A 26,112-nucleotide genomic window follows, 5' to 3' on the forward strand; every position below is an offset into this window, starting at 1 on the left:
TGAATCCCTTCTGGGTGTTAGTTGTAGAGGTTTTCGGCATCCACAACATTGTTTTCTCTCTATTCGATGATCGGCGGAGTCCCTGCAATTTATCCCGCTTGCGCGTTGGAGGTTTTCATGGCAAGTTTTTCCTGTTTGTCGGCAACGGTAGTTTCAATTTACCCGCCCAAGCGACAGGAGTTGCCACCATGCAACATGATTAGACCTCCACATGGAACAAATAATAGCTGCCACGTGTCCATTGTCTGTACCACCAGTAAAGACACGTGGCATTTATGAAGCTACCCACGTAGACGCCTGACCTGCAGCATGCCCTCCAATCATTGCCCACCATGTGGATAGCACGCAGACCAACTTGGTATTGCCACATCACCCATAGAAATTGGTTCATACCACTTCAACATCGTAAAATTTTTGACACGTGTCCCATCCGTACAGTACAAACAGTTGAGTCAGCTGACACGTCACTAGAGGGACTGTCATTTTTGCTGATGTCAACAGAATGCTAGGTTAAATTTGATGGCCGTTTGACAGTCATTCCTAGCTATGATAGAACTGCATTGACGATTGTTTAACCGTCAAATTTAGACTCACAGTTTCTCTTCTAGACCCCTCTCCAAATTTCTTTTCAATATGGCAGCCTGAATTTATGAGCTCATAACACGGACATCCGGACTCTAATTCAAGTGCAATTTTTTTTGAAATCAGGTAGAATTTCTTGAATTTTCTAGTGGTGGTGTTGTTTTTTGGTTTTGGTGTATAGATTTTGCAAAAATTGCATTTTTTGGTGACTGTACCTACATAATCCTACGTTTTGCAACTTCAGAAGCTCCGTACAGGCACATCTAGTCACTTTTTTAGGTTTCATTTTTTTGAAAGTGTATAATTTTTTGTCTACTTTCTAGATCTAAAAATAGATTCTAGGGTTGTGTGGACCAATTTCTCACTTTTAGAATTAGGCCTTCTTTGGTATTGTAAAGCATTGATTCTTTTTCAGAATTGTTGTAAAACTAAGCTACAGTGCTTAAGTGACAGATTTAAGCCTCATAAGGTAGTTGTAAAAGAAAAATCAGAAAGTCCACTTTGTTCATTTTGACAAGTGGTTCATTGTAAACACACTACTTACTAAGTGCCACAAGCATCTTTTTTGGGGGGGTCTTTTAATTGAGGAAAAGGGGGGGGGTTTGTACAGTGTTTTTGTGTCTCTATTTTGTGCTCTTTTCATTTATGCATCATGGGTTTTAAATGTCCTCCTCTAACTTCACACAACTATTCTACATGGAAAGATATTGCATGGAGTAGATTAATGGAAAAAGGATATAGTTTGTATGTTGATGGTACAATTACAAAACCTACTGATGCTAAAGAACTCATTGAATGAAAAAGACAAGACCAACAAGCTTTAGGTGTAATTAGGAGTTGTGTACATGGGGATCTTCTCTTTCACATTAAAAATTGTTCAGAATCTAAGGAAGCTTGGGATAAACTTGAACAGTTGTATGGTAAAGTGGATGAAGAAAAGAGATTTCAGATTGAGGATGATCTACTTCTCTTGGATCCTAAGAATTATGACACAATTCAAGATTACATCATTAAAGTCAATGAGTATAGGGCACTTCTTAAAGATTATGGAAATCCCATGAATGATGACAAGTTGATTCATCACATTATGAAGAAGCTACCTTTTGAGTACGCCAACTTTGTTTCGAGTTTTAATACTCACAGGTTAACCATGGGATCTGCTTACCAGAAGCCTTCCTTTGATGTATTTACAAACATGTTGATTGTTGAACAATCTCACTTGGTGGATTTTGGACTTCTCAAGTCATCTAAGACCAAAGCCTTAGTGGCTAGTGATGATCAAAAATCAAGTCAAGGGGGAAAAAGCAACAAGAAGAAGAAGTTGTGAAAGCAGAAAACACAATCTGAGACACAACATGACTCCTCTCAACAAGGTGGTTCTTCTTCAAATAAGAAAGGAAGTAATGAAAAGAAGGACAAACTCTTTTGTGCATACTATAAGAAGCCAATTCATGATGAGAATCATTGCAAAAAAAAAGAATCGATGAGTTAGAAAATCTACTCAAAAAGAACAAGATTCAAGTGCTAGGTACTTCCAAGGATTCTACTCCAACCTCTTCAAAAGGTAAAGGTCAAGCACTTATGGAAAACACAAATTCTTCTTTAAAATGGATACTTCACTCAGGTGCCTCTTACCACATGGGTTCTTCAAAGCAAGACTTTTCTTCATTGAAGCAGTCAAAGGTACCACACATCTTCATGGGAGATGATGCTAAGACGGAAGTTGAAGGGAAAGGACATGTGGAAATGGAAGATGGGGAATTCAAAGATGTTCTCTATGTTCCAAATCTAAGCTCCAATCTACTATTAGTTTACCAAATCACTCACCTTGGAGATGGTCATAAGGTTGAGTTCCTTCCAGACTCAGTGATGGTGTAAAGTCTTAGAGATGATTCATTGGTAGCAGTGGGGAAAGTCAATGATGACAAGAGGATTTATTCCTTTTACCACTTTGTGCCTAAGAGTCCTTCTCAAGCCTTGTTAACTCACTCTACTCAAATCAACTTATGGCATGAGTGGTTTGGTCACCTTGACTTCCACTCTCTTCAGCAACTTTGCTCAAAACACATGGTCAAAGGTCTACCTAATATCAACTTTTCTAAGGGAGAGTATTCATCTTGTTCACTGGATATGAATCTCAAGGAGAAGTATGATAAAAGGAAGTCTTCTCGAGCTCCAGTTGTTCTTTAGCTAGTTCACATGTATTAGCAGAACCCTTTTTAGTGACTTCAATCAGCCAAGGCCGCTACATACTCATATTTGTTGATGACTTTTCGAGATTCACTTGGGTCTTCATCCTTCATCATAAGAATGAAGTAGTTCATAAGCTTCAAGACTTCAAGACTCATGTTGAACACAAGTAAAGGAAAGCCATCAAAGTATTAAGGGTGGACAATGAGAACATATATGTTTACAGAAGACTTAAGAACTTTTGCAAAATTGAGGGGATTGATCTTCAAAACTCACCAGCATTCAGTCCGCACAAGACAAATCTTGCAGCTATGAGGATTAGGACTCTCAAGACCATGGAAAGTTGCATGATAAAGGCCAAGTCTCTTGATCCTACACTTGAAGTTGAAGCCATTAGTAGTGTTACTCACATACTTAACAGGTCTCCTCATCCAACCTTAGATGGCAAGACTCCTTTTGAGGCATGGTGTGGTAGAAAACTAGTTGTTAGTCACCTTAGAGTCTTCAGTTGTCCAGCATGGGAAAACCTTTCTTCCAGGAGTTGCAACGCACCGACACCTAGGCTTTGTACCTTTATTGGTTATGAAGACAATGTGAATGCTTACTGATTGATGGATCCAAAGACTCATGAAATTTTTGTGGAGAAGGATGTTCACTTTGAGGAAAGTTCTCCCAACTTATCCTCTACTCCTCTCCGCACATCATACACAGTGGAAATCGATAGCGCTTCAATAGGTTCAGACACGTGGGGTTCTATCGACAGTTACAGTGAGAGGCCACATCAGTCCAGTCCACATGCTTACATTGCCACAGTGAAAGGTCTATCACAACATGGTACATCTTGTCTTCTAGTTCCAGCTTCACTTGACTTGGGAGACAGACTTGAGGACTTACATCTTCTCATTAGTGATGATTCTTCTACAGTTGTTGTGAGGGCTCACTCTGACCCTCATGTCCATTCTCTACATGATCAATCTTCATAGGTTGGCATGATTGTGGATCCTTATGAACAAAAGTTATTGGAGGTCTCTTTGTTAGTTGAGGAGATAGATGGTTCAGTGGAACAGGTTCAACATACATCCTTGCCAGATCTGCATTCATTCTTTTCAGCACAGTTGGAAGGGGTGAACTTCAACATCAGCACAGGGGTACTTAAGTAGGTTTCAGGGCCACCATACATCTTTAGGATGGTACCTTTGCCATTGTTTCTTCCTAAGGGGAGGAACACCATTCTGCGTTCATGGACCAACTTCTTCATTGGAGCGGCTTTCACTTGTTGGCATTTTTCTTTTGGGGGGGGGGGGAGCCTATTCTGTCTCTCTTCCTTCTCTCATTCTCTTTTGTATATATTGGATATATGTCGTAATGGGGGGGTCTTGATTATTCCATCCATTGATGCATCCTTACTTATCTCTCTTTTTGGGGGAGGGTTTTTCCCATGAGGTTTTCCCTCTTTGCCCGCTTTATGAGAGATTTTTATTTTCATTATGTACTTGGGTACCTAACATGGCCTAGTAGACATGACCCATTATGCATCTTCATCCTAGTTCGTAAGCTTAAGGGCATTCCCCTAAGTTGCACTTAAGGGGGGGCGTTGGTGTAAATAAGTATTCACTTATTACACTTAAGTTTTACTTAGGTTAATGCATTATTATATTATTTTTATTTGTGAGACACTTGGGAGTTTGCATACCTTTTGAGTTTCATGTAGACAACACAGGAGTATGCAACTCTATTTAAGCACATGGTATCTACAACACTATTTTGCGTGTCACACCCTTGTAGGCTTATCCTCTCATAACTGCACTTACTTCCGTGCTTAATGGAAGATAACCCATATCTAGTGGACATGTGCTTGGTTGTATGACACATCATGATGCTAACTTCTATGCATTCTAGAAGCTCTCTTGAGGCCTTTATATTCAGGCACTCCTAGTGTACTCTTTTGATGAACCAGTTATTGAATACATTGCTATTCTGATCATACTCTCTCTCTTTTTGGTCTACTATGTGCTTGTGTTTGAGTTCTTAGTTCCTGGGTGAATTTTTCCCTTAGGCAAATTCTTCCATAAACAATTTCAACTTAGGCTCAATCCAAAAAAATGTGCCTTTAGTGTCAGTTCTGGAAAATTTCTAGGATACATCATATCATCCAAGGGTATCGAGGTTGATCCTGAAAAAGTCCAAGCTATCATGGAAATGCCTCCTCCAAGAAATATCAATCAACTTAGAAGTCTACAAGGACATTTGCAATCCATATGAAGATTCATTTCTCAATTGGCTGATAAAGCTCAAGCTTTCAATAAGAATTTGCGTAAGGGTTCTACTCATATCTAGAATGATGACTGTCAACAAATTCTTAATCAAATCAAAGGGTACTTGGCTAAAACTTTGATTTTGATGCCACCTATTTCGAGGAAACCTTTTATCTTGTATATCTCAGCCACAACCTCTTCTGCAGGAGCACTATTGGCCCAAAGTGATGAAACTGGAAAAGAACGGGCTATATATTATATTAGTCAAACTTTGATTGCTTATGAGATGAACTACATAAGTATAGAGAAAGCGTGTCTTGCAGTGGTCTTTGCTTCTCAAAAACTCCAAAATTACATGTTGGCACATATAGTTCACCTAATTGCTAAAATTGATCCTTTGAAGTATTTGTTAAGCAAAGTTGCGCTTACTGGTCATCTAGCTAAATGGATGATGATTCTTTCAGAATTTGACATTTAGTAAGTTGAACATAAGGCCATCAAGGGATAGGCCATAGCTGACCAACTGGCTGATTTTCCACTAGAGGATACAACACCCATGCAAATTGAATTTCTAGATGCCTCAATTATGTACATCACTGAGAGAACTTGGAAAATGTTCTTTGATGGATCTCATACACAGAATGGAGCTGGAGTAGGTGTCTTGTTTGTTTCTCCTCATGGATATACGATTCCCAAATCTTATAAACTCTTATTCCCTTGTACAAACAACGTTGCAAAATATGAGACACTCACAAATGGAATCAAAATGGCTCTTGAGTGGATGATAACTGAATTGCATATATATGGAGATTCTCAACTGGTTATAAACCAAGTGAACAATGAATACCAAACAAAAGATGACAAGTTGATCCCTTACAAGAAGTTGATAGACGCTCTAAGGAATTACTTCACTTTTGTGACATTCTAGCAAATTCCTAGAGTTGAAAATAAGGCTTCCAATGCTATGGCCACACTAGCATCTATCCTCCAACTTCAAGAACATGAGTTGCAATTTCAGTTCTTGGTGGAAGAACTATGTCATCCTACTTATGATTCCTTAGATAACCAAGTGATCTACACCATTGTAGGTCACGATTCCTCTCGCTATGTAGTTATCTTATCATACTTGTGTGATTAGGTTATTCCTGAAACCCTCACATGCAACCAAAATGCCAACTCCTCCGCACTGCTTCACATTACACTTTGGTCTCTGGTGACTTGTATAGGAAGAGTCTAGATGGAACATTGCTTAGGTATTTAGAACTAGAAGAGTCTAAAAAGGCACTCACTGAAGTCCATGATGACATTTATGGGGCACATTCTAATGGCCTTACACTTGCTCAAAAACTACTTAGGATAGGTTATTACTAGCCTACCATGCAAGCTGATGTTGTTCATTATGCCAAGTCTTGTCAAAAATGTCAGCTTCATGGCAACTTAATTGATGCTCCTAGACGTGAGTTGATTCCTTTGGTGACATATTGGCCATTTCAACAATGGGCCTTTGACTTGGTAGGAAAAATTCACCCAAGTTCATCTAGTGGTCACAAGTTCATCATTACAACAACTGAGTATTTCACCAAATGGGTTGAGGCTATGCCACTATCTGCTACTACAAGCAAACATGTTGCCTTTTTTATATTGAACCACATCATTTTCCATTATGGTATTCCTTCCTCCATTATTACTGATAATGGAGGATAGTTTAAAAACAAGGACCTCAAACAGTTATGCAAGAAATTCTGCATCAAACAACATTGGTCCTCTATTTATTATCCTTAAGGGAATGACCAAGCTAAGGCCTCCAACAAAAAATTGCTAAAAATCTTACATCGTAAGGTTCACAAGTCTGGGAGAGATTGGCACATCTAGATAAATCTAGCACTTTGGACCTATAGAACTACCATTTGTACTCCTACAAGGGCTACGCCCTTTTCTTTAGTCTATGGCTCTAAGGCTATCCTCCCATTAGAAGTCAAGATCCCCTCCTTGCGAGTCTCCTTACATGGGTTGATAATGGATGAAGACCATAGAGCTATGCGAGTACAAGAACTAGAGACTCTTGATGAATGTTGTAAGGCTGCTTTTGATCACATGAGGTCTTATTAGAAGCACATGTCTACTCAGTATAATAAGAAAGTTCACCCATGTGAGTTTCTAGTTGGTGAACTTGTGCTTAGAGAGAATCCCAAAAATCAACAACATCGAGAGCAAAAGGAAAAATTTGAACCTAACTGGTTAGGCCCATACATTATCACAGTGATATTTGGTCTAGTGCTTATCAACTATCTACTCCTAAGGGTGAAGAACTTGTAGAGCCTATCAATGTCCTACATTTGAAGAAATTCTATGCTTAAGAGGCTCACTTCTCAACTATCTTGTACACATCTATGATCCTAAAAAAATACTAAAAATCATAAAATGTCCTAAAAAAAATGATCATCTTAGTGAAAACCTAGCAATAGGCACTTTGATGTATCACCAAAAAAAAAAAAAAAAAAACTCTGCCAAGTGGTGAAAACTTGGAAACAGGCCCTACTTGAGACCCTTGCAGCTATGTCTATTAGTCTCAATCATCCATTTCACTACACATTTCCTGGCTTGGAATTGTTTCTTGTCTTCCTCTCGGGGGCATAACTACTTAGCCTATTGAGGTATTCTTGTGCATTAGGGTTTCTTTGACAACTCACAAAACAATATTTCTCAACACTTCCCCCACCTTGACATCAAGTGTTTTTCAACACTTTTCAGATAGTTTACCTACGGTCTTCGATGTCGCGATATTTTTCACTATTAGAATCAAGTCTTGAAGAAATGGCCAAGTGACTTACACATACGCACTTTAACACTTAAATGACTGAGCTATGCTAACCTTTATCTACTTTGTGTGCTATCTATGACAATTTCTTTACTATTTGTTCCCTCCCTAATAGTCTTTCGAGGATGTCATTGAATAGAAGATTGGGGGCATGGGAGATGCTTTCTTGATTTCTGCTTGTGGGTATACTTCATTTTTCTATAGTTTTTTAAGCATTCATGCTTATCCTATTTAACACTTTGACTTATAAATGTATCATCCTTGACTATTTTGCAAGATCACACTCGAGGGTTATCCTAGCACTTATGCCTTGATATAGGTGTAATCTTGTTGAATCAAATTTAAGGAATCTAATCGCGTAGTTATCTTGACTTACATGTCTTTGATGCTTATATTGGATTTCCACATACCTATCTGATATTGATCATATTCATATTCTCATAGTTATGGTAGTGATAATTATATGATCTCATGAAGTCCCTAATAAATATGAAATTAAGAGTCTAAATGTTATACACTTCTTTTTGGTAAACCACTTTACATATTAGCTTGCATTTTAGGTTCATTTTCTAGCTTAGTCTTGCATTCTTGCATATGGGGAGAGCTCTCTCTTCATCTTTTTACAGACATATCAGCAAACTCCTTTCATATATTTCTTTACTTTCTTCTTGTTCATGTCTTTTCACCTTCTTAATCTTTCACTTCATCTCTTTTCTATCTTATCATCAAATTATATAAAGTTTGGACCTCTTAAATAATTTCAACATCTTGGATTCATTTTTGAGATCGAAATCAAAATCTGAGTTCATCTTGATGATCAAAATTGTCTTTTAAAATTCTACTTTCTTCTAAGCAGTTAGCTGACCTTTTGAGGTCTAATCTCTAAATCATCACTGGGGCATCTTCATTTCTTCATGTCTTCATCATTTCCATCCTTCATAGCTACTTCAATTCACTGTTTCATGTCTAAAATCACCTTTCTACTCATTTTGACCTAATTTTTATGCTATATCCTTCAAGGTCAACTCTAGTCAAATTGGGGCATTTTATTAGTTTCTTATAGTCATTCTTCGGTTCTAATCATCTATATGTCATCTTGGCACATTGCTATATTTTGATTTTCTCATGTCTAGCTAGTTTCTACATCCCCTTACCTCATTTCGATTTCAATCTCGAGGGGGCAGAAATACTCTATCACTGATTGCTACAACTATCTATTTCTTAGGAGCATTTTCTTGATCTTCTCACTTGCTCTCGATCTATCTACTTTGCTAAGTGTTAGCATTCTTCTTGAATTCTGACATCATCTTTTCCTAGTGTTTAGTACTATTGCTATCAGGCTTTAGATTTAGGACTCACTATCACTTTCTGCATTTTGTTCTTTGAAATCAGATATCTATATCTATTTTTTGCCTACTTGGCTTATTTTTTTTTTGACATAATGTGTTCCCAGATTGATCATACATTAGTCAAAGAGGGGAAAATGTAATCACCTAAAAATGGTCATCTAGAATATTAGCTCCCTTCTCAACATTTTGGCTAAATTAATTAAATTATTTACCTAGACCAAATTGCTAATAATCAATCAATTTGATTATAACCTATAGTTTGACTATGCTATCCTAAGTTCATTATTTGATTAAAAGAAAATGTCCCCTTTTAATTAAATAAAATACCCCATTCTTCTAACCCACTTAAAGTGCACACATAAAGTCCTTTTTCTATTTTGCAATTAAAAGAAAAGGGTTTGTGACTCTTGTCTTATATGACAAGTCAACTCATATTCTATTGGTTGACTTGTGTGTGCACATGGATCACTTCTTTTTTCAAATTCCACTATTGATCATCCACCATCTTCATCTTGATCTCTACCATCTATACAACTTTAAAAGGGAGAGAGCTTTCCCCCTCAAAGCATCCATCTTTTGAGTATTGTTATGTTGCAAGTTTTCTAATAGATTTCTTTAGAGCTTTGTGGAGAACTTCTCTTTCTTGTCTACATTCTCTCATCTATGGCATTATAGCTTAGCTTAGCTTTCATTTTTACATGTAGCTTGAATCATACAGTCTAATAGTTGGATTGTAACACTCTCATACATGCTTAGCATAGATACACTTTGCATCTCATTCTAGCTTAATCTTAATTTGCATTGCATCCTTGAGGAACTCCTTGGAAAATTTGCATTCTTGCATCTTGTCTTTGGAACCTCCCATTGAATGGTTTACTAGCAAGAAGAGTATTTTGAAGGCTCAACTAAGAGCCCTTGAACTTGAAATACACTCTCTTGCACTCCATGGATAGGGAGCTCTAAGCTGGCATCCAAGCATTCCAAACTCATGGAATCATTTGGATAGAAGGGCTTAGAGTGGGACACTTTCAAGTGTACACTTGGCACTAAAAAGAGGTACTCCTTCTAAGGCTTTTCCACATAGGGATTTGATGACCTTGAAAAATGGTTCTTCTATTACTGGAGGGTATAGTTCTAAGATGACATCATCTTCATCTACTTCCTTCCCTTTATCCTAATCTATAGCTAGCTTTTCTTTCACCTTATCAGTTGTCTCTACAACTTCATCCAATTTTTTCTTCATGTCTTCTAAAGCTTCCTTGACAAGCTTGTTTCATTCCTTCTACTATATGACCTCTTTAGCCAATTCAACATTAGTTGCCATGGTGTTCTCACCCATTGACTCAGAAATAAACCATGCTTATCCCAAATCTTTAGTACTCTAATAACACTTTGATGGGGAGTATCCAACTACCAAGGCCTAAAGGAACTTTTGTTTTAGGTCCAAACTAGGCTCACTCTATCTCCTAACTTCTTAGGGTCTCTTTCTTCACCCTAACCCAATGGATAATCACTATCCTATTCCTCTTACTCTTGGATCCTCACCAATCAACTCAAAATACTCTTCTACCCTTACAAACACACTCTTGCATTGTGGTTAGCCAACTTACTATTCCAAGTAATCAAAACCCTCTCTAACCAAGTGAGCTTTTTAAGACTTCAACACTGACCCTTCCATATCTCTTGGGGGTTTCTTGGTGGTCATATGTCCCTACTCCTTAACAATCTCTTCAAAACTCACTATTTGGCCTTGTAGCCTTTTTCCCTCAATTAGGCCTCCTAATAAGGATTTTGTCTCTTCACTCCTAAAAATCCTTAACAAGATCATAAAATAACTTGGTATCCTAATACCCTTTTGGGAAATCTTCAATTTTCAACTAGTCTAGAGCCCTCAACTCATCCATACACCCCTATGCCAAAGTGACCCTATTTTAAGGGTTTAAGGGTTTGCTATAGTTAGTTTGGTTTCTAGTGTTTTTAACTGATAAAAAACACTATGGACTACACAAATCACTAATTGATTGGCATAAGCCAATCCACCTTGTTCACCTTTTTGCTCAAGCAATCACCAAGTCACCTTGCTAAGAACACCAAGGCTCGCCTAGGGCTTGGTGGAAAAATTAGTTATCCAACTCCTCAAAGCACAAAAATGCATATGTACAAACATATATAGTGCTCTACATGATTCCAAATGGCCATGAGGATTCAACCATTGGAAGTCAAGTTAGATCCATTTTTATACAACTCACTTTGTACAAACCAGCAGACTGACCAAAAAAAAAACAATTTCTAACTCCTAAAAAAACCAACCAAATTGCTTTAAAAGAATGGATTCAGAAAGGAAATAATAAGAACCATCTATCTACATAGAAAAAACTACTAGTTCAATCCATAGGAATCTGGAGTAGTAGCTCTTAGTCAAACTATTATAAAATGGCATAGAAATTAGCTTGAAACACACTATGTCTCTATATAATATCAAATCAAACCATTGTCTTGGGAGTGGCATGGCCTTATATAGGCCTCTTGCATGTGTGGTATTTGTAAAAACTACCCATCAATTACCATGTGCAAACTTGCACAAAAGTTGTCATGACAACTTTGCAAAATTTGAAAGTTGTCATGAGCAACTTTTTGCTTTTTGATTTCCAATCCTTCCTAGGACTGCAAATGTGTCCAGTTTGATCCTTTAGGAATAATTAAGGAAATTATTCTTTGTTTCACCTATTTCTAGTCATGGTCAACTCCTTTAAATAGGTTTTTACCCTTAAGAAACATTTTCTCATCTAAGTCCTATTTGAGTCCAATTAGCAAAAATAACTCAACAACTCTTGCTAACCCCTCCTAATCTAGTTAGACCCACATTAGGGACTTAGCCAAGTCCTTATTCTTCAATGGTTTGGATAAAACCATTTACATGCCAAAAATTTAGGTGCTCCTACATTAGTCATCTAATATAAAAATAACAGTCAATGCCCTTTACAATAGTAGGGTCATTTTAAGCTTTGGGGGCAGTGTAGTGATGCCCCAAACCCCACTAATTATGAAGTATGTACAGTACTTTCCTGATCAGTCACCAAAATCTAACAATCTCCCACTTGGGGACTAATTAAGCTCCACACTAAACAACAATCTCCCACTTGGAGACTGATCTTGTAGCAATACCACTACCACATGGGGCTCCCACTGGATCAAACCACCCTAGACTCTGCTGTTCTTTTATTCATGTTCAGTCTAAAAGACCAATCAAAGCTGAAGAGGAGTTCAACTTCTCCCGTGTTACAATCTTTGTCAACATATCTACTAGATTGTCATTGGTATGTATCTTCTCCAGCTTTAACTGTCCATCCTCCAAAACTGACCGAATGAAATGGTACCACAACTGTATGTGTTTGGTCTTAGAATGCAAAGCTGAATTCTTTGCAAGATGAATGACACTCTGACTATCTGTGAACAAATAATTATCCTTTTGAGGATGTCCCAATTCTTCCAAGAAGAATTGAAGCCATATCATCTCCTTGGCTACCTCTGTAGTGGATAGAGCATTAATCTTCTATAACCTAGAAACCCAACTCATGGTTGCCCCACCAACAGTAAAGACATAATCTATAGTACTCCGCCTGGTATCAATATCCCCTGCCAAATCTAAGTCAACATAGCCCTATAAATCAGTAGTAGAGCCCCCAAAGTGTAAACACTTATTGGATGTTCCTCTCAAATATCTGAGAATCCACTTGATAGCATTCTAATTCTCAAATCCTAGATGACTCATATACCTGCTAACAACTCCCATTGCATGGGCAATATCTGGCCTAGTGCATACCATAGCATACATCAAGCTTCCTATAGTTGAAGCATAGGGTACCTTGGACATCTTAGCCTCCTCTTCCTGTGTCTTAGGACACATCTCCTTAGTCAATTTCAAATGACTAGGTAAAGGTGTGTTGATAGCTTTAGCATTCTCTATAGAGAAATATTACAAAACCTTCTCAACATAATCAGCCTGAGATAGCGTCAATGTTCTGTTCTTCTTGGCTCTACAAATCTTCATACCAAGGATTTGTTTTGCTGCCCCCAAATACTTCATAGCAAATGCATGTGCTAACTGACATTTCAACCCCTTAATATAATCCATGTTAGACCCAACTACAAGCATATCATCAACATATAAACATAAAATAATGTAGCTATCATCATCCAACCTCTTAAAATAAACACAATAATCTAAATGACACCTGTTATAGCCATGCTCATGCATAAACCTGTCAAATTTTAGATACCATTGCCTAGGTGCTTGCTTCAAGCCATATAAACTTTTGTTTAATTTGCACACTAAGTTCTCCTTACCTTTGACCTCAAATCCTTGTGGCTGAGCCATATAGATTTCTTCATCCAAATCACCATGAAGGAAGGCTATTTTAACATCTAGCTACTCTAAATGAAAATATTCAATAGCCATAAGACTTAAAATAGTATAGATAGAAGTCATTTTAACAACAGGAGAAAATATCTCATCAAAGTCAATTCCCTTTTTCTGTGCAAATCCTTTTACAACTAACCTGGCCTTAAATCTTTTCTTACCTCCTTCCTCTTCTTTCAACCTGTAAACCCACTTATTCTATAAAGCCTTTTTATGTGCAGGAAACTTGCACAAATCTCATGTCTTATTCTTCAACAAAGAGTCCATTTCATCTTTCATTGCAGACTCCCACTGAATCTTAGTATCCACCTGCACAGCTTCATCATAACTTTCAGGTTCACCAGCATTAGTAAGTAAAATATAATACAAAGAGGGATAAAATATTTGTGGAGGTCTAATTTGCCTCGTTGACCATCTAACATTCACTGGTGTGTGTGGTATTTGTTGTTGCAGTTGTTGTACATCATGAGGAATGGCTGGAACAACAGCTTTTAGAGTATCATCCAACACTAAATAATCATCTTCTTTCTTCTCATATTGCTGCAACAGACCTTTGTACAACACTTTCTCATTAAATATGACATCCCGACTTCTAACAATTTTATGATTTTCAAAATCCCAAAGCCTATAAACAAATTCATTAATGCCATATCCAACAAAGACACATTTCTTTGATTTTGCTTCTAGCTTGGTTCTATTTTCAAAGTCTATATGAGAAAAGCTTCACAACCAAAGGTCTTGAGAAAAGAATAACTCACCTTCTTACCAGTCCATGCCTCCTCTGGAATACCACAACCCAAAGGAGTAGAGAGACCTCTATTAATCAAATATATTTTAGTATTGACAGCCTCTGCCCACATGTGTAAGGGAAACCCAACATGCAACCTCATGCTCCTTGTGTGCTCCATTATAGTCCTGTTCATGCGTTCAGCCACTCCATTTTTCTGTGGAGTCCTTGGAATAGGTTTTTGTCTACGAATACCATTACATGAGCAATAATCTTCAAATTCATGACTGCAATACTCACCACCATTATCAGATCTGAGACATTTTAATTTCTTACCAATCTCATTTTCAACCAAGCATTTCCATTTTTAAAAAGTTTGAAATACATCAGATTTCTGTCTAAGAAAATAAACCCATACTTTTCTAACATGCAACATGCAACCACCAAATTCACCAAGAACTAACATGAAAATGATTAGAAGTAGCATGAAACCATAGATTTTGACATGCAACTGATTAGAAGCAACATGAAACCACCAAATTCACCAAGAACTAACATGCAAATGATTAGAAGTAGCATGCAACCATAAATTTTGACATGCAAGATTTTGGTAGTTGTCAAAACTGACATGCAAACTTCTACAAACCCTCAGGCTGGCAAGATCATAGCTCTGATATCAATGAAATGTCCATTTTCTGATTTTTTATGATATTTTAAGCCTCAAATCAGATCTTTAAAATCAAACAACCAATATTTCAAAGATCCACCAATTTCTCAATAAACCCCAAATCAGGTATGCCAGAAATAGTACCAAAAGCTTCACAGCTTCACCTATTATTAATAAATCTAAAAGTGGACATTTTTACAAAAATTTGGGCAGCATAACAGCATATAAAATGACATTTCCAGATCTGTATAACATGCACACAATAGCTCCCAAACGAAAGACAAAACAATGCTCATCGGGCTTCCGAAAATAGCACAAAATAGCTCGGAATCACCGCAAAAACTTAATAATCTATCACAAAAGTATAATCATATCCAAATACATATATTCAGCTCTATTTTAACATTTAAAAGTCTGAAATACAGTAAAAACCCAAACTGATATTAAATACTCAACTGAAAACACCAAACTCTTACAAAAAACACACCCAAAAACCCACAAATCTACACTGTTCAGAACAAAGGCAAACTCTGCATGAGCATGCACATGGAATGGCTTCAAACTCCTATCCTTAGCTTTCTTGGAAACCTGCAAACTCCCATTCTTGGGTCTCCTTCTCCACAGGTTTGGCAGCCTCTGAAGAACAACAAAGCAATGCACAAAAATCAAGTTCTGGAATGAGCCCAAAATGCCTCCAAACTCCTTAAAAGAGGGCATAACCCTAACTCACGTCCAAGAGGGGTTAATAAAACATATTTTAATAATAATTTTCATTTATTAGTCCATTAGCTTCCAAAGATTATCCCCTTTTTTCCAAAACTTCACCTTTTTGGGCCTGCCTGCCTTAGAGAAGATTATTATTTTTAATTAGTTGAAAAGGGGACATGACAATTACCAAGCCATTCTAGCTTTCAGGCAAAGAACACAAAATCAAGAGAGCCCTAATTTCTTCATCAAAATTGATACCCATAGAAGATAACTGACTAGTAATAGTATTAAACTCATTTAAATGATCTGCAAAAGATCCACCTTCTACCATTTTCATATTAAATAAATGCTTCATGAGAAATACCTTGTTTGAAGCGGAGGGCTTTTCATATAGTGTCACTAGGGTTTTCATCAAATCTTCAGTCGTCTTTGCTTTTGTAATATTAAATGCCACCGATGGTGCCAAGCATAACCAAATGCTTTCGAGTGCCTTTCTATACAAAAGGTCCCATTTAGCCTCTGACATAGTTCCCTGATTCTTGACTTTGCCTTCCAACAACTTCCATAAATCCTTCTGATATAGATAGTCTTCCATTTGCATCTTCCATAACTGAAAGTTTTGCCCATTAAACCTGTCAACCCTTAGCTTACCCTCATCTACCATTGCTCCCACTCAACCGTGAGACTCCCACTCAACTGTGAAACTTTCATGAAAGGATAACTGAAAAACAACTAGGCTCTGATACCACTTGTTAGGATAAACCAGAAATAGAAATAAAAACTACATGCAAATATAACCAATAATAGAAAATAATAGATAACACAAAAATTAACACAAGGCACCAAGATTTAACGTGGTTCACCCAATCCCTGGGCTACGTCCACCAAACAACAAGTTTGATCTTATTACAATCCAGTGATTACAACCTGATTACAATCTGTAATCCCTTACAGCTCAATACCACCGCAAGAACTAATTTTGCATCACAACATAATGAAAAATACCCAGCCCTAAACCCTTTTATACAATTATTAAACCGCTTTAGGGTTATAACATGTCAGCCATAATTAGCCATAACTTTAGTGGCGAATCTATGAATGGCGAATAGTACCAAAAAAATTTCTACGAATGGCAAATAGTACCAATTTTTTTTTTGGGGTGATGCCGCAAACCCCACTAATTATGAAGTATGTGCAGTACTTTCCTGATCAGTCACCATAATCTAACAATCTCTCGCTTGGGGATTGATCAGGCTCCACACTAAACAACAATGTGTGCACACTTTAGGATAACTGGGAAGTGGGGACTTTTATTTAATTAAAAGGGAGCAAGTTCCTTTTAATTAAATAATAGACTTAGGATAAGGTGGTCAAACCATAGGTTGTAATCAAATAAATGGATTTTTGAGTATTTGATCAAGAATACGCAATGGATAAATTATGCAAAAATGCTAGAAAGGGGGCTTATAGTCTAGATGATCATTTTTAGGTGATTACATTTTATCTTGTTTGACTAATGCATGATTGATCTGGAAACAAATTATATCAAAGGATAAATAATTTAAGCAAGTAGCAGATAGATAGATTTGACTCTAAAGAATGAAGTGCAAAGAGAGAACAATTCTCAAATGCTCAGCTTGTTAGCGGCAGGACTAAACATTAGGAGAGAGATAGATAACATTAATACTTGAGACGACCACTAAAATTTCAAACCAAGAGTAAGTAGAAAATTTAATAGGAAATGGTAAGTTTGAGCATATGCTCTTGAGAAAAAGATAGCCATAAAAAATAATTTGCATCAATGATAGAATATTCCTGCCCCCTCAGGATCAAAATTGAAATAAGATTAAGGCGATACATAAATGAGCTAAATATATGAAATTAAGATTAAGTAAGGTCCATGATGATAGATAAGTGATTAAGATAAAAGAGTGACTGCCAAACAATCAGAATTAAGTCAAAGCAAGAAGAAAGGTGAAATGGAATGGAGTGGAATGAATAAGAAGAGTGGAAAAGAGTAGAAGTGATGAAGAAATGATGATGCCCCAATGAAATTTGAAGATTAAGCCTTAGAAAATTTAGCCAACCACGTAGAAGAAGGAAGAATTTTAAAATATCATTTTGACCATCAAGATGAACTTGGGATTCAATTCAATCCTGAAAATGGATCAAGGATGTCAAAATTAGAAAGTTTGCAATTTTTGCGCAAATCTAAGGAGTTCAAAAATTAGGTCAAAATAGGGTCAAAGGGCCATATAAGGGGACCAAGGTGTCATTTTCAAATCATTTGTCTTATTTGATTTTAAGAACTTTTGAGGAGAGAGAGAGAGAGCTATGGCCCAGGGAGGAGTTCTAACCCACACATATCAATTTGAGCATAAGTAGCCTCCACATTATAGACCATCAATGAGTATTCAACATATTGAGCATGTTTTCCATGTTTTCTAGGGTATTGGTAGAGTTATGCAAAATATCGTGAGATACTTTAGAAAGTATCACACCACAGTTAGAAGAATTGTCATATGATAGTTCTGGTAGTCACATTGTATCATCTGCATGTCGTAAAATATATCATACAAGCTATACCCATTAATCAAATGATACTATGCGAAGTATCACATGAGCATAAAGTATCAGGCACATATTATGCAAAGTATCATATGATACTAGTTGAACCTATTTATGAATTTTATGTGAATTTTGTGTTGTTTGTCAATTTTGTGTTATAGTCTCTTGTTCTAGTAGTTGAATTATGATATGCGTAGTTTCATTTTGATTCTCATGTGAAAGATACTAATATGTTTGTATGGTTTGAGTATGAAAGAGGTGTTTCCAATCCTTAATATTAGGGTACCTATGGTGGTTGGGTTGAGGTTGGTGCCTCAACTAGATGACATAAAGAGAGGGAGACTAGAGAACATGGGATTTTGATGGTTTCTACAAATACCCCATATTTTGGCAAACCATGGTATTTTGATTGTGCTAGTGGAGAGATGGGACAATGAGCATAATACATTTCACTTGCCCACCAGAGAGGCCATGATTACACTAGAGTATGTGTATTGCATCATTCGAGTGTCATGTCATGGAGACCTAGTGAGTGTGATGAGCATGTCAATTAAACTTATTTTATTTTGATGTGAGTGCTGATATAAAATCATGTGTCATAGGTTTATTATGATTAGACCCCAGTAGAGGGAAGAGTTACACTATGAGAGTTATTCCATGATGTTACCATCATGGACAGTCATATCATGGGGGAATAGTTTATCACAAATTATGGAGATCATTATCTAGTGGAGTACATAGTGTGATCCCTCATTGCATGGGCATTGATCATAGATAGAAGCTAGAAGGAATTCCCATGTGGGTTTGGTAGGTTGGTGATAGATTTGGTCAATAGACTAAGATAGAATATGGCGTGGGGTCCCTCCATACTAGTGGACATTTACCATGATCTACAATAGATTGCATATCAAGAGGGGAGGACATGGGTGTATGAAGATATCCTTGCACAGGTGTGGGAATGGGACCATATCATAGTGATCTAACCACAGGCAGATCCACAAGAGAGGAGATACCCATATATCTATAGATACTCACAATTTATAGCCTAGTCACACACTAGAGATGTGACCTACTACCAATGAGTGTTTGATGAGTTAGCTTCCTTTGGGTGGAGGCCCTATGTGGGTTGCGAGGGATGACATGAGGCGCAAGATGAGCTCAGGTATATATTTTAGAGTTGACCTCTAGTAAAGAGGTATACAGGGATATTAGAACAATTCATTATTAGCTACATATGGAGATAGTTTGGACACATACAAAGGGTCCCTATAGAGACCATGACTTATGCATGGGTTTGAGAGGAGAAGAACATGGAATGGCTACCCATATTGGATTATATGGCATATCTCCAAGAGAAAAAGGGTTTGTAGAAGTAGGTCTAGGATTATCTCCCAACATAGATAGATAAAGGGGTTTTTTCGATTATGCTCAAGAGATAAGGAGATAACCATTCCATAGATTCATGATTCCTAATGCACTACTAGGGGATGATGGTCAAGGAGAAGATTATGGAGTAGATAGGGGAGATGGGGGGGAAGAGAGAGAGAAGCTTTGGGTGCCCATCTAGTAGCTAAACAAGATCACATAGTGGGACACAAAGGATGGAGGAGGAGGGGGAGGTAGAGCCAATAGAGGAGGAGAGGCTTGCTAGATGACCTTGGGTGGAAAAAGAGAGGAGGATAGTAGGAATCAGTGGATTAGGGCCCTAGAGGGAGAGCTACAGAAGGCATGGATAGTCATCACCATCTAAGACCAACAACTTATAGATGAGCATTCTCATGATGAGGAGAGAGAGAGAGAGAGAGAGAGAGAGAGAGAGAGAGAGAGAGAGAGAGAGAGAGAGAGAGAGAGAGAGCGGGGGGGGGGGGGGGGGGGGGGAAGCAAAGTACCATTAGAGCTAAAATGACCTCCTATAATGTATCCTATAGAGATGTTGTTCCTCTAGGATGGGGATTTTTAGACTACTCAGAGAGGGAAGGGAGATCAGAGGGAGTGGTACAGTTGTAGGATAAGACTCATGCACCACCCCTATAGCCACATGCTATAGAAGAGGGGGGTGGGAGGGGGGGGTGGGGGTTAGTCCTAAGGTCTAGGGGTAGCATAGGTTGGATGTCCTAGTGACAATTTTGATGTATCATTTTGAGAGACATGTATCCTATTTTTGATCTCACATTGTACTTGTACTAATTTATCATGATATATATGAGATATTGGATTTGATTATAGCATTATGTGCTTGTCTCTTTCCATCTCATTTAATAGATGTTTGTATATGTTTCAACATTTGTGTTTACATTTCCAAATGATGTTGATATGTATGCTCATAGTTACATATGTTCATTTCTATGTTTATATGCTCATGGATGTATGGATATATCTCTCTCATTTTTTTTATCTCCTATGTCATGATATAGACTTGAGATTTGAAAATTTAGCACTTGGATATATTAGATATGATGATGAGATTAACCCCTTATGATGATAGGAATTAAAGAAACATTGAGATGATAAGACCAAAAAAGAGCATAAGACATGATACAAAGGAAGAAAAAGGAGGTAAATATAGTTAGTTGATGTGCCCATGAAATATAAAGAGAGAGCTCTCTCATCATGCAAAATGAAAAAGCTAAGCTAGAATGAACCCTATAATGCATGAAAAGATGCAATTGCATGGGTTGCATAAGTAGGCCCTAATTTTTATCATTGAGCCTTATTAGGGACATTGGGAGATCTTACAATCATCACTAGTATAACTATGAGGATATAAATATGATCTATATCAGATTGGAATATGAGAATCCAACCTATGCATCAAATACATATAGGTCAATATGACTCAAGTAGTTAGATTTCCTAAGTTTAATATAGAAAGATTATACATGTATCAAAGCACACATGCCAGGATAACCCCCAAGTATAGTCCTACAAAAAATAGACAAGGATGATGTGTTGTAGATTCTAAATGTCAAGTAGGAGAAACATGAATGCTCATGAAACTCAAGATTTAAATAGTATACCCACATGTAGAAAGTATGAGAAAACATGCCCCATGCCCCCAGTCCTCTAGTCCATGATATCCTTGGGAGACTATTAGGGATGGGCTATTCAACAAAGCAATTATCATAGACAACACACAAAGATAAATAAAGCCAACAAGTCTCAGTCAGTTTTAGTTTTTAAGTGTCTGTGTAGAAGTCACATGAATGTCTCTTTAGGACTCGAGTCTACTAGAAATAAATATCACAACATCCCAAACTGTAGCTAAAGTATCTGATAAGTATTGAAAAACACTAGATATCAAGGGAAAGTGTTGAAAAACATTGTTTAGTGAGATACCAAAGAAACAACAATGCACAAAGAGACTCTAATAAGCTAAGTAGTTTGTGCCCCCTAGACCTAGATGAGATTCAATCTCAAGCTAGGCAAGGCAAAGGGAATTTAAGAGTTTATGAGTGCAAAAGGGATATTGATAGACATAGGTGCAAGGGTTTCAAGTGGCACCTATTTTGATGTTTTCACCACTTGGTAGGAATTTTCTTTTTAATTTATTTTTAGAACTTTCTATAATTTTTTAGGAGTTTTTTCAGGATCATAAAATATGTACAAAGCTAAATAGAAATTACTAAGCATACAACTTTTTAAGGTACAATATGTTGATGGGTTTAGGGAATTTTCCCCCCTCAAGTGTAGAGAGCTATATTAAATTGGATCCAAAGGTAGCAGTGACAATGTAGGGACCCAACCAATTAGGTTTGAACTTATCCTTTTGTTCTAGATTTTGTTGATTTTTAGGATTCTCTCTAAGGACAAGATCTCCAACTTGAAACTCTCTAGGATGAACATTCTTATTGTAGCTTGTAGAAATGCATTTTTGGTAAGATCTCATGTGATCAAAAGTAGGTTTACAACCTTCATCCAAGACCTCAAGTTCATGTATTCGCATTGCCCTATAATCTTCATCAGTGATTAACCCTTTTAAAGAGACTTACAAAGAAGGAATCTAAATCTCTAGTGGGAGAACAACTTCATAACCATAGACTAGAGCAAAGGGGATAGATCTAGTGGCAATGCATATACATATGCTAGTTTGATAAGCTCATAATGCAATATTGATTTGTAGATAACAATCTCTTCTTGACTTATGTACATTTGCATGCAAGATTTTGAACAATGTCTTATTTCATGCTTCAAATTTCCCATTGCCTTGAAGATAATAAATAGAGGACCAATGTTGTTTGATGTTGAACTTCTTACAGAGCTATCTAAGGTCTGTTGTGGTTTTACAATACACACCCCATTTGTCCTAGAAATGAGGACCCCCTAGTGTAATTTTTTGCTTTCCAGACATCTAGTCTAGGGCCTAAGTCATTTTGGGACTCTTCACATCCCTAGATTTTAAACTATAAAGAGGGAAGTTCTTGATAAACTAACAGATTGAATTCCCACAAAGGTGCAAGGAATTATTTTCTTAGTATTTCTTTGGAATACTATTAGGTGTAACTATCATTTTGAAAAGATATTTGTTAATTCCTCTTTTGAGGGAAAACCTTTCCAATGAGTATTTTTCAAGAAAATACTAAAAAGCTTTAAACAATCAATTCATAAAAAAAAAAGAAAATGTGCAGGCTAAAAAACAATTCTCATCTAAAAACAATAATCATCCACACAATTAGTAATTAAAGATGAAAGTGACTTAAGATTTTATCCTTCTTCCCTCAAAATCTTTCAACCTCAAAACAAGATTTTAAACTATAATGAGACAATGCAAAGATTTTCACAAATGACTAATCTCCTCAAGACAAGAAACCATTACAAAATAGGTAGCAGTACCTATTCCAGAAAAAATTCAAAATATAAAACTGTAGAATTTTATATTACTTTTCACAACCAAAATTTGCATCAAAGTTTAGAGCATAAATACTTAATCCAAAAATAGTTTTGGTTTTCATATCTATGGAGAGTCGAACCTTTTACAATAGAATTTCCTACTTTTAAAGAAATCCTACCCAAATAGTTTCTCAACTACTCTAACTCCCTTTCCTTAAAACCCATTTTCCAATCCTATACAAATTTTCCACAAATACCTTCTATTACAATAATAATTAATTATCTTAAAGAATTAATCATTTTAAATTATCTTTCTAATTTATCCCACCGATGCAAATTAAAATAATAATAATTAATTATTTTAATAGTCCTTTCCAAATATAATCTACTCCATCAAGTTACCCAATTAACTCTTTTATTTATAATAATAATTAAATCTTTATAGAATTAACTATGTCAAAAATTAGCCACCACTTGTAGGTGAGTTGGTTTGTGCCTTGAGGTTTGCTTCCTTGAGGTCACAGATTTGACTCCCCTTCATAGTGGAGAATGGCTTTGGGCCAGTTTCCCTTATGAGACTTGTGTGCCATGTACCTGCTCTACTGGCTCGAGGTATAGGTGTGGACTTTACTTGAAAATTTTTAACTACCACTTGTAGGTGAGTTGGTTTGTTCCTTAAGGTTTACTTCCTTGAGGGCATAGCTTTGACTAGCCTAGGGTATAGGTGTGGACTTTTCCTCAAAAGTTTAGACAAACATCTTCTTGGGAGCTTTAGTATGTTCTGTAGAAAATATGGAGCATAATTGATTAGCTATCTAATGTGACAATATCACATACATACAAAGAGGGGAATAGAGTCACATATTATCTTTCCAACTTAGGCTACAATGGTTTTACTAATTTCACAATGCAACCTTCAATTCTCATTGAGAAATATAAAGATTTGCAAATACTTATTAATAATGAGTTAGTGGATCTGTCAGAACTAACTACTATTTATTGCCCCTTATTGAAATTATTATGTCAGTATTTGGTGAAGTTAGTGAATTTCTTGCAAATTCATTTTTTATTGCCCAATGTCATGATAGTTGACATCACCTAGATACAATTAGTGAAGGTTTTTGATTATTTTTTATAAATGGTAACAATGGCCCCTCCATTTTCACATATCGGTAGAGAAGAGTGATCTTGGGTATACTCTATTCGAAAATGTCTTTGTCTTTGGAGTCATGTGTTAAGTGTGAATCTTGCAATCAATTTCACTAGTCCTTGTTGCCCAAAAATTATCAAATATGGATTAATTCAAATGTAAATGAAAATTTTCTACCAGTACAAATTGATGATAGGGTCATGGATAAGATGGTTTCTATTAATTCTCCTACAATTTGACAAGGTATTCGATAGGTAATTGGTGAAGAAATTTTATGCCCTTCTGTGAGACACTTCCTATTTCCATCAAATGTTGTGTCCATTTTCCTTTTGAATGCCATGGATTTTTTACAATTAGTCCACTTACTAGAAATTTTGGCAAGAAAAGTTGTTCTTCCCCAATTTTGGAATGAAAATAAACTTGCAAATGCTATGCAACAATACAATTTATGGTCTGGTAATGCATTAGTTGGTGGTCTATTTCAAAGATCTTAGTTATTACGATGACATGAATACATGGTCATGTTTGATGCTCTCCAAAAATCTTTTGAAAGGAAAAATCCTCACCTTATAAAATCTACTCTCCAAACCACTACAAGGGCTCTGGGTTATTAGTTGGAAGAAAGAGTTAGGCATACTGGATACACCATTTTGGATATGCTGAGCATATCCAATATTGATTATGCTTCTCAAAATCATGAGGGGCCTTCCTTAGAAGTATTTCAATAGATATGGCATGGTTCACATGATGACTATGTGATTAATAACTGAGAGCTTAGGCATGGAGCATTGACCGAGACATGGGAGGTGGCTACTAGTGGGGAGACAACCACAAGATCAGGATGGGAACAATGGGAAAATGAATTTTCTATTCACTCTCCTCCCACCTTGAGATCAGAGAATAGGCTAGGGTGGGAGAATTCACTTGTTATTCCTTCTTCTACTGACTGAGGATGTACATCACATGATCTAGGAAATGTATATGGGGAGGTATGTGCAGATATGGAGGATATGGAGGAGAAAGATTGGAAACAAAAATTTTAAGTTTTTGAAATATGTTTAAACAATTTTCAAATCTAATGTATTTGCATTTTATTTTCTCAAATTTTTATAAATAAGGGAGGAAGGATATTCTCTGCTTATATGATTAAGCAACTAATTGTCGATATAAATAGTTGTAAATATCAATGATCTTTATATTTTGTGTGATGAGGCTGGGTTTTCTTCCTAATTCTTTCCTAGTTGAGCCTTTTTGAATTAGTTTATAAATTTTAATAAAAATATATTCAGTGGCTCATCCGCTTTTGTTGAAAAAAAAACTACGTGAGAAATTAATGCTAGCTTGAATTAATTTGATATTTAATTACTTTGCATTTAACTTGAATGATTTTTAATTCATTATAGAATTAAATAATATAAATGAAAAATAATTTATAAGTTTTAAAGGTTTCTAATCTCTTACGTTATTGCATTAAGAGGGGGATACTTAGGGTTTTAAAACCCTAGGTAATAATGGCTCTCTCTAGGGGTTGCATACTATGCCAAGATGTAGAGAACTCCAGAATCTCTTGCTACTAGTCTCCAATGCCTTATCCATTTGGTTGTAGAGTCCTCATTCCACTATCCTTGTGTTTTTGATAAGATAATTTATGCACAATTCCTCATCAAGTAGAGCTTTCAAGAAGAGAACATAGCATGGATCAAAAATTGCTTATGCCAAAACTCCAATCAACCTTTGATTGTGTAGTTATAGTATACTTGATCCTTCATTTTGATTGTGAAATTCATCTCGTGCTAACAATTCAAAGTTTCAGTGGTTGATGCCCCTTCACTTTACTATGTTGTGCTAGAT

Source organism: Cupressus sempervirens, chromosome 5, assembly GCF_028749045.1.
Source record: "Cupressus sempervirens isolate cs-2001-9-10 chromosome 5, ASM2874904v1, whole genome shotgun sequence".
NCBI lineage: Eukaryota > Viridiplantae > Streptophyta > Pinopsida > Cupressales > Cupressaceae > Cupressus > Cupressus sempervirens.